The sequence below is a fragment of the Tachypleus tridentatus genome, chromosome 11 (genome assembly GCF_004210375.1).
Source record: "Tachypleus tridentatus isolate NWPU-2018 chromosome 11, ASM421037v1, whole genome shotgun sequence".
NCBI lineage: Eukaryota > Metazoa > Arthropoda > Merostomata > Xiphosura > Limulidae > Tachypleus > Tachypleus tridentatus.
The window spans coordinates 87,083,178-87,099,576 of NC_134835.1; the positions used below are offsets into that span (position 1 = coordinate 87,083,178).

General features: G+C 32.6%; 1 pseudogene across 1 annotated transcript; it reads right to left on the minus strand.

Annotated features, from left to right (window-relative positions):
* Nucleotides 1–6,160: 6,160 nt before the first annotated feature.
* LOC143232690 (sodium-dependent phosphate transport protein 2B-like) lies at nucleotides 6,161–15,864 on the minus strand (annotated as a pseudogene). The gene is made up of 7 exons (XR_013017669.1): nucleotides 15,538–15,864; nucleotides 15,278–15,431; nucleotides 12,673–12,945; nucleotides 11,972–12,162; nucleotides 10,992–11,110; nucleotides 9,892–10,000; nucleotides 6,161–9,440 (listed from the first exon to the last, which is right to left on the minus strand). The product of XR_013017669.1 is annotated as a sodium-dependent phosphate transport protein 2B-like (transcript).
* Between the last annotated feature and the right edge of the window lie 535 nt (nucleotides 15,865–16,399).

Here is a 16,399-nt window from a genome sequence, read left to right on the forward strand (position 1 = left end):
TTACTATTTTAAATAACCGGAAATGTGAGTTTGAGTTAATTAAATGTCAATATGTATGAAATTTATAATACTTGCCGACAAGATTGATTCACACGATTCTTTTCTTAACACAAATGTATTTTAATATACAAACAGTAATATAATTTATAATGATAGTTATCACCACTACTTATTACAAGTAATAATCTATATACAAACATTATACAAACTATACTGAGTCATATATCTGATCTGGAACTGAATATTTTATAGAAGGTTCACTGAGAGTGAATTAATTCTATGTTGGTGCAGAGGTACACTTCACTTAATAGGAAACCAGTTAGCTTCACACATGAGTTTTTCACCAACTGAAATACCTGATGTCTGTATACAAATACTAACGTCCAAAGTTAATTCGTGGAAATTGAACAGTTTATAATGTTTAAAATCCATAAACGTTCCTGATTCAATACCTGTAGTTTTTTTTATTAATAAGCGTTTATCACAATTATAGCTTCCGAGGTTTTCTATGAGTACTACAGTCACTATACTATAGTGTCTCTCTGAGTGTTGCGTTGGCTACCTTTTATACTCATTACACGAGATTCTCTAAAATTCAGCTGGCTATCACTAGTATTTTACATATATTGTACATTGTCGATTCTTATGCATTTAGAATAAGTGGTACTTCTGCAATACATCTTTAATAATACAAGTTGCATGCATTTCTAAATATATATTGAATTGAACAAACCTAGATATTAAAATAAACGTGTAACAGTAAATCCGTTACACTCCTTTTCATTATTATAGATTTAGCAGATATGTAAAATATATTCTGGTATGTTTTATTTGATATTGCACAATATATGTAAGTAAAGTGAAACTACTTGATGTTAGGACAGCCTAAAGAGTTGATGTAAAATTGATATAAGTTGGAATTCTAGTTCTTATTCCAGCATAGCACCAAACATGCTCGCCATTTCAGCCGTGTGGGCATTATAATGTGACGGTCAATCCCACTATTCGTTGGTAAATGAGTTGGCAGTGCGTGGTGATGACTAGCTGCCTTCCCTGTAGTTTTACACTGCTAAATTAGGGACGGCTAGTGCAGATAGCCCTCGTGTAGCTATATGTGAAATTCAAGACAAACCAAACCATTTCAGCAAGGATGTTTTTATTTTAACACAAGAAAAACAATTTTGATATACTTTTGTCACCAACTTCTCCAATTCGGCCTAAAAGTTATGGATGCAAGCTTATTGGAGTGATTGAACAATTTCGTTTTGGGGGACCCTAATTCTCCTACTTTCCGATATCTGACACTCATGTGATTTAACTTATGAAACATTGAGGGCTAACTTAAGATATCTGCCACAATTATCCATATTATTAATATTCTTTCCAACCTTGCGTCTGGTCCTTTGTTAACGGGCTCATACCAGAAGAAGCAAGATTCTATTTACCCTTAAATGTTGGATGAGTTAATATAAACTAGTTCATACAAGATTCTGATCATTATATCCTGCTTTCTAGAGTGTTCCTTATTTCAAGCAGAACCATTACTGAAAACGTAATATTATTCTTGGTTTTGTTAATGATTCCTGTGATTAGATTAACAAATAACATTATCAAGAAATGCTATTTGTTGCTTAAGTTTTAAAGACGTTCGTGTATTTTGAATCTTTCTGGAATCCTAGGTTGATGTTATTTTTCGTTGATAAGTAGATGTATATAAACTAATGCTAATCTGGCTATCCGTGTGTTTCTAACATTGCATTTTCATATTCGACCTAAATAACACCACCCTCCAAAGCCTAATGATTAGCGTGCCAGATTGTGGATTTGAGGTTCCGTGCCGTGTTATCGAAAATCAAACAATAATATAATTTTAAAAATCGCACTACGCATTTTAGGTCTACGAGTGCGCTATAAGACAAACGTTGAAATCCCACTGTTTTGTCTGACAAGAGTAACCTGGAAATTAGCGGCGAATGGTGTTAACAATCTGCTTCTCTTTTAGCCCCTCACTTCAAGGTTAAATGCGTCTTGTACATTTAGCTCTTGTGTAGCTTTTCGTGAAATTAAGAAACAACCATCGCTCCTGAATTCAAAGAACAAGAGCAGATCAACTTGTGTAAAAAAGTTATCAATCAAAAACAAAACTTAAACATTCTATCTTTCTACGGGATATTTCAGTCAGTTGTGTATAAAAAATAAATATTTTGGTAAAGAATATTTGTGCAAAATACTGTACCGTGGCCTTAACCCAAGCTATATTTATAAGTCATGCTGCTGCAGGATAAAGTTAACAGTTACTGATTGATTGATTGAGGTTAACACACTGAAGATACCAAAACAAAATTTTTAGGAACATTTAGGATTTTGCTAGAGTGTACAATTTATTGATTCCTTGCCGATACTTAACCTGTTGGCTCCCACACGACCTATCGGTTAGTCGTGCTCTATTTTCTTTTTAAAAGGTCACTATTGGCTGGGATGCAACGGTTACATATACAAATGAGAGTGGAATATTAGGACAACATTTCTTTTCTAAGTCCACCTATTTTTTCTTAATTGTTTTGTTTGTTTTGTTAACTGATAGTTGTATATAATATATGAAAATAGAAGCAAACAACTTTATTTAGAAATAAATGGATACAAAAAATGAATTTCGCAAAAAGGTTATTTTCATATAGTAAATGTAAAAAACATAAGAATATTTAAACCGAAATTCTGTGTAAATTTTCTAACATAGATATTAGAAAACAAACCAGTTCACCTTAAAAATAAGAATAATGAACAGTAAGAAAGCAGTACAGAGTGGCAGGTATTATTATATGTATAACTTTAAGTTATATGACCTAATGTCTTTTATTGAAACAAGTAATGCAGAGAGCAGGGCCACCTTCCTACTCATTACAGTATGTGCGAACTTTTTGGTCTTTCTCTCCGTTTCGGCCCACCATGGCCAGGTGGTTAAGACACTCAACTTGTAATCTGAGGGTCGCGGGTTCGAATTGCCCTCATTCCAAACATGCTCACCATTTCAGCCGTGCGGACGTTATAATGTAACGGTCAATTCCACTATTCGTTGGTAAAAGAGCAGCCCGAGAGTTGGCGGTGGGTCGTGATGACTAGCTGCCTTCCCTCTAGTCTTACACTGCTAAATTAGGGATGGCTAGCGCAGAGAGCCCTCGTGTAGCTTTGCGCGAAAATTCAAAACAAACAAATCTGTCCGTTTCTTTTGCTGTCTTCTTTATTTCACTGTAGTAACCAATGCATCTTTTACGAATTATTCTGTTAGAACTCTCTTTCAGTGTAAGTTTTCATAATGTGCCGTGTGTTGGCTCTTCCTGTTGTTGTCCTTGGTATTACTGCTGCTTGAGCATTTACTTAACACAATGATTGATTCCCGAAACTCGTGCATTTGTATTTTGTGTGTGTGTGCTTTATTGAATAATAAAGAATAAGGAAAATAATGTAGATAGGGTAGTTTTGACATCTTCATGTGTTCCACGCTATTTTCCATTAAGATAGTTCTGTAGGCTTTAGAATAAATAATAATCAAATGGGGCAAGGTCTGGAGAATAAGGAGGATGTGAAAGTTTTTCCCAGTCTAGCTGCTCTTCAATCTTTATGCTTTATGGAACCGGGCATTATCCTGGTGTAATACAAAACCATTACGATTAATTAAAGCAAGCCTCTTTTCTTCTGAGTGCAACATTCAAGCGCTCTAACTGTTGCCAATAGAAATCTGATTTAATCGTTACATTGAGTGGCAGAAACTCAAAGTGGATTACACTAACAATATCCCACCAAACGCTTAAAAAAACTTTCTTAGGGTGGAGGTCCATTTTGGGATGTGCTTTAGCCAGTTTACCTGCACTGAGTCATTGTCTGTGGTACTTAATATTTTTATAAAATATCCATTTTCCATCTCCAGCCACTAACCTGTCCAAAAGAAGTTGTTACGTTCACAAGAATGCAAATGTCCACTCTTGCTTTAAGATTGGTTTCTGTCAAATCGTGGGAGACCCATTTTCGAAGTTTTGACACCTTTCCAAGCTGTTATAGATGACGGTGAACTGTTGAATGACTTGAATTAAACTTCTATACTAGTTCTTCAACTGTTACAGCACAATCATCATCAAGTGCAGCCAGCAGCAAGTCATCATTAAACTCAACAGGACAACCTAAACGTGGTGCATCATTTAAGCTATAGTCACCTGATCTGAACTTCAGAAACAATCTTCGACATTTTCTTTCATTGAGATACTCCGCATTATAAACACCTTGAATGTTTCGTGTAGTTTTTGCTGCACTATTGCCTTTTTTAAACTCATAAAGCATTATATGCGTAATGTGCTCCTCAGACACATTCATCTTCATAAGGATTTATATAATTAATGATCTGAGAAAGCAGAGTTGGGTTAGTTTCTTTTATTTGTCTGAACACATTTATACACGTCCTATTACATATTTTAGTCATTAAAGCCTTCTACAAAGACAGAAACGATGATGCACTTTCTGTATTAAATTTTCGGACATTAATTATGGAATGACCTGATAAATGTGTGATATCACATTTAGGAAGACTGATAACAATAACGTGCAAAGTGCACTTTTTAAGCATCGCGACGAAAGACATTTTTTTACGGTAGAAGTGTTATAGGAGACGATGGGTATACAGACGTGTCTTTTAGTAGTTGTAGACATTTTTGTGATTGGGATAAAGACACTTATAGCATAAGAGTAGAAAGTAAGAGGCTCGTGTATGTCGAACCCCGAATTTTAGTTTGTAAGTCTGTACTTTACTGCTGACTCACCAGTGGTGAATTAATTATCTTGCTTATAAATAAAACGGCCTGGTATGTTTTTGTGGTTAGGACACTCAAGTCACAATCTGCTTATCACTGGATCGAAAACCCTAGTCCCCCAACCTCACCCAGCGGAATGTCTATGGACTTACAACGCTAAAATCCAGGTTTTAATACCCGTGGTGGGCAGAGCACAGATAGCTGATTGTGATGCTTCATGCTTAACTTCAATCAATCAGTCGTCGAGTGCCGTCACTGAACATTCTTACTGTTTCAAGAGTGAGGTCGTTATAATGTTCAGTCAGTTATTTTCTTTCTTGTTGGTAAAGAGTAGCCTACATGTTGACGGTAAGCAATATTGACTAGTTGCACACCCTGCAGTCGTTTACTTCAAATTTAAGAAAGGGAAGCGGAAATTGTCCTTTATAATTTTGTGCGAAAGTAAATAAACAAAAGCTTTAAGCATTTTAGCTCCTGATGGATCGGCTGAAGCTAAGCAGCTTCTAACGCTGAAAATTGGAATTTAAAACCTGCAGTAAACATGTTGAGCAGCTTTACACTTAAAAGTCAAGTATTTTAAAATGTGTATGAGTTCTCTCCATTCATCGCAAGATTATCAACGCTTAGATAGTTAAAGCAAGAACTCTGTAATAACACCTAAATGTAAAAGAAACATTTTGATGAGAAGTTGAACAATGTTTTTTTATACGATCGGAGAAATTGTTATAGCTATGCGAATATATGAACTTCATTATCTAATTATACATAACATCTCTGTAATTATTAACTAATTTACAACGTAATCAGTAATAAATAAAAAGCCCAGCATGATCAAGTGGTTAGGGCATTTCATTCGTAGTCTGAGGGTTGCAGGTTCAAATTCCCATCCTATTAAAGATGCTCGTCCTTTCAGCCATGGTGGACATTATAATGTTACAACCAATCCCGCTATTCATTTGTTAAAGAGATGCCCAACAGTTGGCGGGGTCACTAAATTTGCGCAAAATTCAAACCAATAAATAAGAACGAATATATTTAATTAACTCATTTAAAATGTAATGTGTAAGTATGGGTATATGCAACAATTACCAATTTTTTAGATGAAAAAATAATTTTATTCATTAATCTATTATTAAAGTATAATTCTTTGGAAAAAACAAGGAAGTAAAAAAATTATTATAATAATAAATATGGAGTAACACTTTCAAAATTATTTGATTTCACTGCAACCCTAAATTCCTTTTATACTTTTACAGTTTCTGTTTCTAGTGAATCGTATGATTTCAACTATTGTTTGATAGAACTTTAACTTCGTTTGAGATAATTCATTTGTTATTATATGAAAAAAGCAGCACAAAAAAGACTTATTATCCATTTTATTGTGGCTTTCATCTACATTCTTAGCTTCAATAAACGTTTTGTACGACTTACAAAAATATCTAGCGACAAAATATAAAGAAACACATTCCTTTTGTATTATTTGTGCCAATAATCTTCATTCATTTATTATAATTTTGTACATTGTCTTTTTACCTCCTTGAAGATAAATATAATAATTTGTTATTTACTGCACAGCAATTATATACACTTTATAAAAAGAAGAAAAAAAGATATTTACGTATAATAAAAGGCATATGTACAACTTAATCAAAATGAAATGATGTAATCAGACTAAATTTGTCCAAAATATAAAATTACGTGGGAATTTTAATATTGCCAACATCGACAAATATTTTTAAAAATCCTTTTAATTAAAGCATCTATTATTAAGTAACAAACTTTGATAAAACTATCTGACTGTCATGTCTATGGCCCCAAGTGGCACAGCGACAAGTCTACAAATGTGTGACGCTAAAAAACTGGTTTCGATACCCATGATGGACACAGCAAAGTTAGCCCATTCCGTAGCTTTGTGTTTAATTACAAATAAACAAACAGTCATGTGAAATATTTCTTATCGTTTGGCATCTTTGAGCACAAGTAAACGGTGATTATTATTATTTTTTTTTTTACAACACAGCGCAACCTACACAATTGTGTTAAAAACAAATATAAATCATTCGGCGGGAAGACCAGCACCAGTTATTCACCGAACTCCCACAATTTTATTCTTTTCCGTTATTTTTAATTAAAATTTTCCTAAATGACAGTAGATTTTAAAAATAATACTAATGAATATTAGGTTCTATGATAACCTATAATGTAAGATGCAGGACGCAAGAACAAGTTAATTTTAACAGGTTAATACAAAACAAAACGCGTATTCTTACTTGTGATTTTTTATGACTTACATCACTGCAAAAACAGTTAGATTCTATTTACATTCCTCGTTACCAAAACTAAAGATAATTAGGTTACACTTTTCAACTAAGTTTCCATGTTTATTATTTCAAAAATATTACTACTGGTCAATAAATAAGTTGAGTGCAGAATTTAAAAGCATGCTATCTTCGCGTACTAATATTCTTTTATCATTTATGTCCTGGAAAAGCGTTTAATAATGAAAAATAAATCAACTGTGAAAAACATGTTGATTAACGTGAGCACAAGTTTCGATTACTAGTAAAGAGCGCTTTACTTATCTTCCTTTACGATCACAAACAAATGTGCTACATCTACCGATGAACAACGATTATCACATTACTTATTCCACCAAAAATTCGTGAACACTGCCCGGAATAACCTTTTTGACCGTTCAAATAATAACGGTTGTGCAAATTTCAGTAAAAATTATTCCTTTTGTAAAAATTTAAATAGAAAGGAAAATATTTATACGTTTAATGTTGTGCAGTTTGTTTTCTAATTTGATTTAAGAATTTACTGTTTCGAGAGCAGCTGATACATAAACCACACTGCGGTGGTTACATCATTGTATTATGAGTGGTATATCAATTAAACTGGGTGGCAATTATAACTTTTCGAGAGGTCCCGTGGTGGGACAGAGGTAAGTCTATAGACGTACATTACTAAAATTTGGGATTCTATTCCTCACGCTGAATGCAGCAGATAGCCCAACATGGCTTTGCAATAAAAAATACTACAAATCATTACAAGAGCTACATCAATTTAACTGGGTGTTAGTTGCACTTTTTTTGTTACGAATGCTACATTCGTGACAATAAGTGGTAGTTACGACTAAGGATTAATTTGTATCTTAATTTTTATCCATAAACTCTGTATAAATCTTTCCAAACTGTTGTCAGTCTAAAATTTTTTCTTAATTTTGGTATGTCTGTAATATTTAAGAATAGTGTGCAATCATAAAAAAATGTCACAATAAATATAAATCAGTTGATGAAAAATAAATAATGTTACAACTAAGCATAAAATGTGTGTAAAAAGTTCTTGTGTTAATTTTTTAAAGTGAATATTTCAGCAATGTTTTAATTTAATAACAGATACTAAAGTTTGTTACTATAAAACTGATTACAAAATAAAACTGTTGTTAAAAATGCCTTAATTTGCTTTGTAAACTATGTAAACATTGGCTAAAATCCCATTTTACAAACTTGTTTACTTTTCATTTCTTATTTTTAAGCCTCGAGATATTAAACATTATTACACATGTACAGATAAAACAATGTGGTCTAATATTTTGAGAATTGTACTTTTATAATAATCATTATAAAATAAAGTTACTTCATAAATATGTATTTGGTGCAGAGAAGAACTTCTTTTGATTCCAGCCAAAAGCATTATGTTCCACACCATGTAAAGCAATAACATCACTTGAAGGAGAAGATGAACACTGTGTATCTAAGAAGTTTATCTGGGATGGATTTGGTGGTATTGGTAACATGCTGGCATCATGAGCTCTGGATGTGTTAGTAATAAAGCTACAAAACTTGCACATTCCAAATAATCTTGAAATGATTCGATCCAAAGGATCCAGGGAATGTAACCACTCTGGAAGCCATTTCCAATCCTGCAAGACTAATGGTAGAATACTTGGGCGTTTTTTCTGGACAATGTTGATTGCAATTACAAGGAAGAACAGCAACAGTATGGGAAGTCCTACAGCAAGTAAAACATTTGCACCAGCTATTGAAAGACCAAATACAATAACAGGAATTAACAAAAACATCATGAGTAGATACAGGATTGAAAACCATCGGTACTTAGCAGTGATGTTACCCAACTGCTTTGCCAGGATAATGGGAAAACGCATAAAAGGGAGAGGATAAAAAAGAAGGATTCCACTGATATTAAAGAACAAATGACAAAATGCCAGTTGGAGTGCATTTTTTATCTGTGCTTTGTCTGCTGCCAAAGCTGCAAGAATTCCTGTTGCAGTTGTACCAATGTTGGACCCTAAGGTTAGAGGATATATCCTTTCCAGGGATATGACTCCAATACCTGCTAGAGGGGTAAGTGCAGAAGTGAAAATTGAACTACTTTGCACAAGAATAGTCATGACCATTCCAATAAGAATTGCAATATAACCCACAAACATGGAAAAGGGGAAACGGGGATCTGCATTAACTATTTTTTTAATGACAACAGCAATACGACCCTTCAGCATTGAATGGAGAAGTTTCACTAGTAAGATGAGACAGGAACAGAGGAGAATTAAAGACACTGCTAACAACAGAAGTCCTATAAAGGAATCACTCCAATTCAAGTCTTTCAGAAGAAAAGTGCCTGTAAAAAAAATGTGTGTGTGTATATATATATATATATATATATATATATATATCATCTGCTACTTCAAACATACAAGTACACCTTGCATTTAGGAATTAACTTGACATTTCACTACAAGGGAGTATATACAATATTTAAATTCTACGTTATAAATATCCAATGCCTTATTATTACTATAAAAAAAAGTAAAGACTAAAAACCAATCCTGTCTTAAAACAGTGGAAGAACTGATACTCTTTTATCTACTTAAATACAATTACCTGCAGTAGTTTCTTTTTTTAGAACACAAACAAGAATTAATTTACTAGTTTATAACAAAGTTTTCACAAAATGTATTAAAATGCTTTAATAAAAAAAATATATACATATAAATGATAAAAATAAATTTTAGTTGAACCAATGGGGTGTTCAAAGGATAATTACAAAACAACATTAAGAATTCACTTACATTCACTGGTGCACTCAGTTCCATTCTTATTACAACATCGTTTGATGAGAGACATATTTCTGGCTGTTTCATCTTTGTTAGCTATTGCTGTTATGACACTTTTGTCGAGCTAGATGGAGGAAGCAATCCATATCACTAAACAAACCTTTTAAATCAAAGTTATTCAACCTGACTACATTGTAAGTGTTATGTAAGAATAAACTATGCCAATTTTATAAGTTCATATTAAAGAAAATTATAAAATTGGAACTACTTCATAAGATTAATTAATTATGGGATTTTAGTCTCAAAATATTTTTTTTTCTTGAGTTATGAATCAAATAAATTAAAATAGTTAAACTGAATGTTTCATTTAAACCTAACTCAACTGCTAGCAGATTTACTCCAGAATTAAAGACAAGCACTTGCATTATTGAATAGTATGTATTATCTATTCACATGAAGAGTTTCTAATAAAAATTCAAAGTCTGTTTAGAGAAACAACTGTATGTCTGTAGACTTACAACATTAGAAACTGCATTTCTATGCCTGTGGAGGGCAGAGCAAAGATAGCCCATTGTATAACTGTGTTCTTAACTTCAAATAAAAAAAATGTTCAATGTTTTTATTCTAAGAAATTGGAAAATAAAATTTGCTATTTATGTATTAATTTCAAGGTAGAGACTGAATCTTCCAATATATTCTTTTATTTTTACTCACAATAAAATATTTGTAAAACATACAATAAAAAAGGCCCAGCATGGCCAGGTGGTTAAGACTCTCAACTCATAATCCAAGGGTCGAAGGTTTGAATCCCCATCGCACCAAACATGCTTGCCTTTTCAGCCATGGGGGCATTATAATGTCAAAGTCAATCCCACTATTCATTGGTAAAAGAGTAGCCCAAGAGATGGCAGTGAGTGGTGATGACTAGTTGCCTTCCCTCTAGTCTTACATTGCAAAATTATGGGCAACTACTGCAGATAGCCCCCCTGTAGCTTTGCGTGAAATTCAAAACAAACCAAAAATAGAAAAAGAAAGTCTGTATACAAAATATTTGTGGGAGTATCATACAGAAACAAATAAAACTAAAATCAAAGAAGAAGAATGTTGAACAGTACCTGAATTATAGTTTTTGTGAATGGTTTGGTTAGCTTTTTAAGAAAATCCCGATCTGCTTCTTTGTTTTGTTCCCATTTTGTATTTTTCAAGATTTCGCTTGTCAGATGGTATAAGTATCCTATTATTTGAATGAAAAACACATCAAAGTAGCAGGATAAACAAACCTTTAGCTAAATTTAGAAGTTCAAATGTACATTTAAATGAAGTAAAGCTCAAACTATTCCTTGATAAACATAATTAGGAGTAGTAACAAATTCTGTGAAAAAGTTTTACAAAACTAACAATTTCTAAGATATTTCATTAATATTTTGAAACAAACATAAAATTCACAGTTTCTTAAGTAATATCTAAACACCTGTGTTCTTAAAAAACAATCACAGTTATCTCTCCAAATTTATATTATGTACACTGAAACATTTCAAAAAGTATAACTTCCACTTATAACTGCCTAAAATCAGATTTCGTGTTTAATAACAAATGGTCATGTGTATTTTTAATCAAAAACATTTTAGTTAATTCAATAATATGTTTCAACTAATTAATTTACTGTAGTCTTAGCTCTTTTTTGTAATACTCAAGTGTTTCTAAAACATTATTATATGAAAAGAAATCCCTAATTTTCTTCCACAAGTAGAGGAGGCATGGATTGTTTATCCAAGGATTTATGTATTTTCTGTCCTGTTGTGACAATAATAATAATAATATAAAAAAAAAAATACTTAGCTCCACACTTAGAAGAAACGGGCGCTTAACAACTGACTGTAAAATTACACTATTTGATTGGAGTAGCCCAAGAGTTGACAATGGGTAATGTTGACTATTTTCTTTCTTTCTAGCTTATTAGTTCAAAATTAGTGATGGGTACTAAAGTCAGGCTTTGTTTAGCTATGTGTGAATATTCAAACAAAATAAACCTTTTATAATCGTGATTTTGGATGAAATTGTTGACATACATTAACACAACATTACATGAAATTACCTGTAGTGGCTTCTAGGGTAAAAGGAATATAACTGTCAACCAGTTAAACATATCGTGTACTGTAGCGGCTGCAAAAGCCCGACGAAACTCATTTCTCTCCGATGCCTGCATCAATGCAACAACAGTATTTGTCATGGAAGTTCCTATGTTAGCTCCCATCACAATAGGGATGGCACTTTGAACTTTTATCACTAAGGAAGTAAATAAGTGAAATTGTAAACGTCCAACCTTACATTAAGGTTTGAATACTGTAATTAAAACCAAAAATCTAGTGGAAGTTTTTCAATATGTTTTCTCCTTGCAGAAAATACAGTTTTTAGAATATGCCTGGTTATTCTATAATATTAAATATCATCTCGTCCAAAAGTTTGAAACTATATGTAGATTTAAGAAAAAGTTTTGTATTTTATTTTTAACGAGTCCTGGGTATATTCAATTTTTATTTTAAGATATGTTTTTCTCGGAATTGCATACACGGATTAACAATATAAATGAAAAGAAAGCCTTACTGTCTATACTAAATTATAAACATCCATCTTTCTGTATTCAAGGAAATACAAAGACACACACACGTATATATATTTGTAGGATCAAAAATTATAATATTCATTACACTTGTATTATCGTGATGCTAACTAAAATAATCGAATAGATATCCATTGAAGATTAAATATGATTTAGTTATTCAAAACATTACTTACAGTCCGCTCCAACCATTGTGATGATAATTGATGTAGAAGTTGATGAGCTCTGCACTAAGACAGTTACAAGAACACCGATCATTAACCCTACGACAGGGTTGGACAACAACTCATTTTTAGATAGTACATCTCCTGCTACTTTTCCTCCAAGAAGACGGAATGCAGAGCTAAGAAAGTCCAGTGAACAGATAAATATATACAACAGTAACAAAAGAGCTCCAAGTTTGACAAAACACTGAAGTATTCGCACTGCTTTCCCTGCTCCGGAGAGATCTGTAACAGAAAAAAAAAAAGAAACATAAATTATATAGTACCTTCTTAACACTTTTTGTAATGTTCTTTAAATACATAATTTAAGAAATGTAATACTCGTTAAAATGGGATTTATTAATTATAATACTTACCTTAAAATAATATTTCCTTATACCTACGAATAAGAAAAAACAACAATTAAATAGGAACAAACGCAGCTACAGTTATACAATCATTATGTAAAAATTATAGGCATAGTTCCGGCCTACAAAGAGAAAGAGAGCAACCATTCATCACAAAACATGCATGTGGCGTAAAATATACATGAAAAAAAAATATAAACATGTGGTAAACGTTTCTTTAGAATATTCTTGCCAATATGCAATAATCACATGAAATATAACTACAGGTGCACAATTATAGTTTAATAAATATAACAAAATTACTTCACTAAGTTTATCTACTTTCGAAATAATTTTCATAAAGTATAATGTCGTTACAGTTTATATATTCCTGGGCCAGTTCACTACATCTAAAGTCTAGGTAGTGTTGCACAGGTTGAAATGTTTGTTTTTACAGAAATAAAATTCATAAAAGTAGATCTTAAAAACAGTGGTCCAGAGAAATGTACTTGTTTATTAATGTTTTTTCATTCAACAAAGTGTGTACTGAGATTTATAAGTAAGGCTTATGTGCATAAAAAACTCAACACACACTTTACAAAATACGACAGTAAGTATCCAACATGAAACAGTAAGTATATAGGGAAATTAATCGATCAGTAGACGTTAAGTCGAAGATGAACGAGCAAAACACAATGGTTCGTTTATTTGTTAGATCAAAAACTGATATCTTTCAAAACATAAAAGTAACAAAACCTTTAAATCTATGAAACAGTAACTTCCTACTATATTAAAATTATTTAGATTAAAATATTCATAGTAAGTGAAACGCTGAGTAACACTTTAATAAAAGTAGCTAGCATACCAGATTTGAAAAAAATATTCCCCTAGACGCCATTTGCTGTGATTAGAAGCGAAAGAGTGATAACACTATATAACTGAAGTTTTACTGTAAATATTAATAACCTCAGCATTTTTCAGTAGAAACCAGGATCGGTTCTGACTAAACACTTTAAGTGTTTTTCGATTTTTTTTTAAACACTAGTTTATAGTGATACATAATTTATAGTTTTTCAAATACTTCTGGTGTATAATGAAGATATTTTTTCTATAATGTAAGGTTAACTATAACTTTAAACATAAAGACACTTTTTATTAATTATTTACTTTTGTATAAAAACTAAACTACTTAAAAATGAATCTGTTGGTAAATATTAGAGACTTTCGACAAAAAATAATTTTGTGAATTACAGTATGCGACAAAATATCTCACGGCATAACGTCTCCTTGTACGAAGATATATTTTCAACACATTATTTATACTTTAGATGTTAAACGCGAATCACAAAATAGCGACTTTTATTTGATTGGTTAGAATAAGTCTGGGCATTCGTAAGCGCATGACGTCACATGTCTGCAATGCACACTCGAGATAAAGCTGATGACCGGTGCAAACCGCCTTGCTGGGAAGCCTGCCAACCAAGCGCACAGCGAGGTGGATATGTCTATGGTACAAAAATTCAAAATTAAGACTCTTCATTAGCTTAATTAGAAATCTATTGTATCAAAAACGCAACATGTTAATATTTTACGTTATTCTCTTTAGAATACGGTTTCAAATGTTTTTTACAGGTTCGTTCAACTTCGATATTACAGTTTTCAGTTGAAAAGTTTAATAAAATGACAACTGGTAGGAATGAGAATAAATACCATCTCTTAATATGTGTATGCAGATCATAACTAAAGTAATAATTTAAATATACGGTAAGATATTTTAAAATACATATTAGTAACTGTCGGCAGGCACACTAAACTTCATGTTTCCATGGTCGACATTGCCTGTTAAAAAGTAATAAATAATTAAACCTTCAAAACGTCGTAACAAAATACAAGGACAGTCTGTATTCTAGATACAAAGACAGAAAGAATGTAACTAAAAAGAGTAGCATTGTTCGAATACATAACTATCATAAGAAATACAGGCCTTCGTTTTCTGTTGTGAGAAAACATATGATACATAAAATGATCACAACAACATACGTAACATACTAAAAAACTGTGTAATGTGCTGTGCAGACTTCGATTTTGTATCAAAATCTACAGCATAAAACGTTTCACCTCCCTTTCCTTCTACTTTCCAGCAAAGCATTCACGCTGAACAAAGCAGACCGACTATCATTAGTTAGACAGTGTCCATTGATCCGACAGCAAGTCTTTAAACTAGTGTTTACCTGACCACTTGACCCCTTGGTCCTTCAGTTCAGGCAGAGCCCATGGATCTAATTCCGGATCACATTCAAATATATGCTCTGCTGTCTGCTGGCCTAGCTGACTGCCTTTTTCATTGGTTTGGGCCGGCAGCACGTCCCCAATATTTAGTTTGACCTGGCGTTGGAACGGTAAAATGTTAAATTCACAATTTGATCAGCCCCCCAATGCCCCCGTAGTAACATCATGACTGGGTAAGCAAGAAAAATAACTTTCTACTTACCTGATTCATGGTTTCTGTCTTTTCAACAGGCCTTTCTCCTAATGTATCTTGTGTAGCAGTCATATTACTAACAAATCCTCACATTCGGTTACCGGCATATCACAGACTTACCAGCTATGTGTATTTATAATAGGAACGATGCAAGAAAACGTCACAGCTTGATCACGTGACCATTTTTATCAAAATAATCCTTTTGTAAATAGCATCTTCTTTCATAATTGGCTGAAGCTAAATAAATTTATGTAAGAAGCAGCTACGTAGACGCATGGAACGTTTTGAAACTTACAACTAATTTAATTTTTACCTCTCGTAAACAATTCGTAGAAAACATCTTAGTTACAGCGGAAGACCACATTCATTTATACGTTAACTCCTTACGGGAGGCTTGACATGACGCACTGTTTACAAAGCTTCTGTGATTGGTTCCCTTACATAACGTCCTGTTTCACGTGACAAACTCGTGAGGAAGCTGGGTATGATTCACGAGAAGGCTATCAAGTGCTACAGGAACTTAATGCGCTTTGAAATAACAAACCACTTTCAAACTTAGAAGGGATTCCCAAATTTCAAAAGATGTTTTTCACGAACACAATCTTAGAAAAGTCCGATTAACATCTGGTTAACGTTCAAAACACCCAGGGAAAGAATCAACAAAATTCGAGATATTATCTGTGTTAGATTATTTTTATTGAAAATGTTCCTTCTAACATATTTCTAAGAAGTTTATGGAATGGAAATTCCAGTAGAAATGAAAGGCATGCGTTTGAATCATAAGATTGGCAAATTTATTTGGATATTCAGCTGGAATTTCTAAGTATTGTTTATAGAAGGTGGCATTTTTATCACTTGGATTATTTTTTAT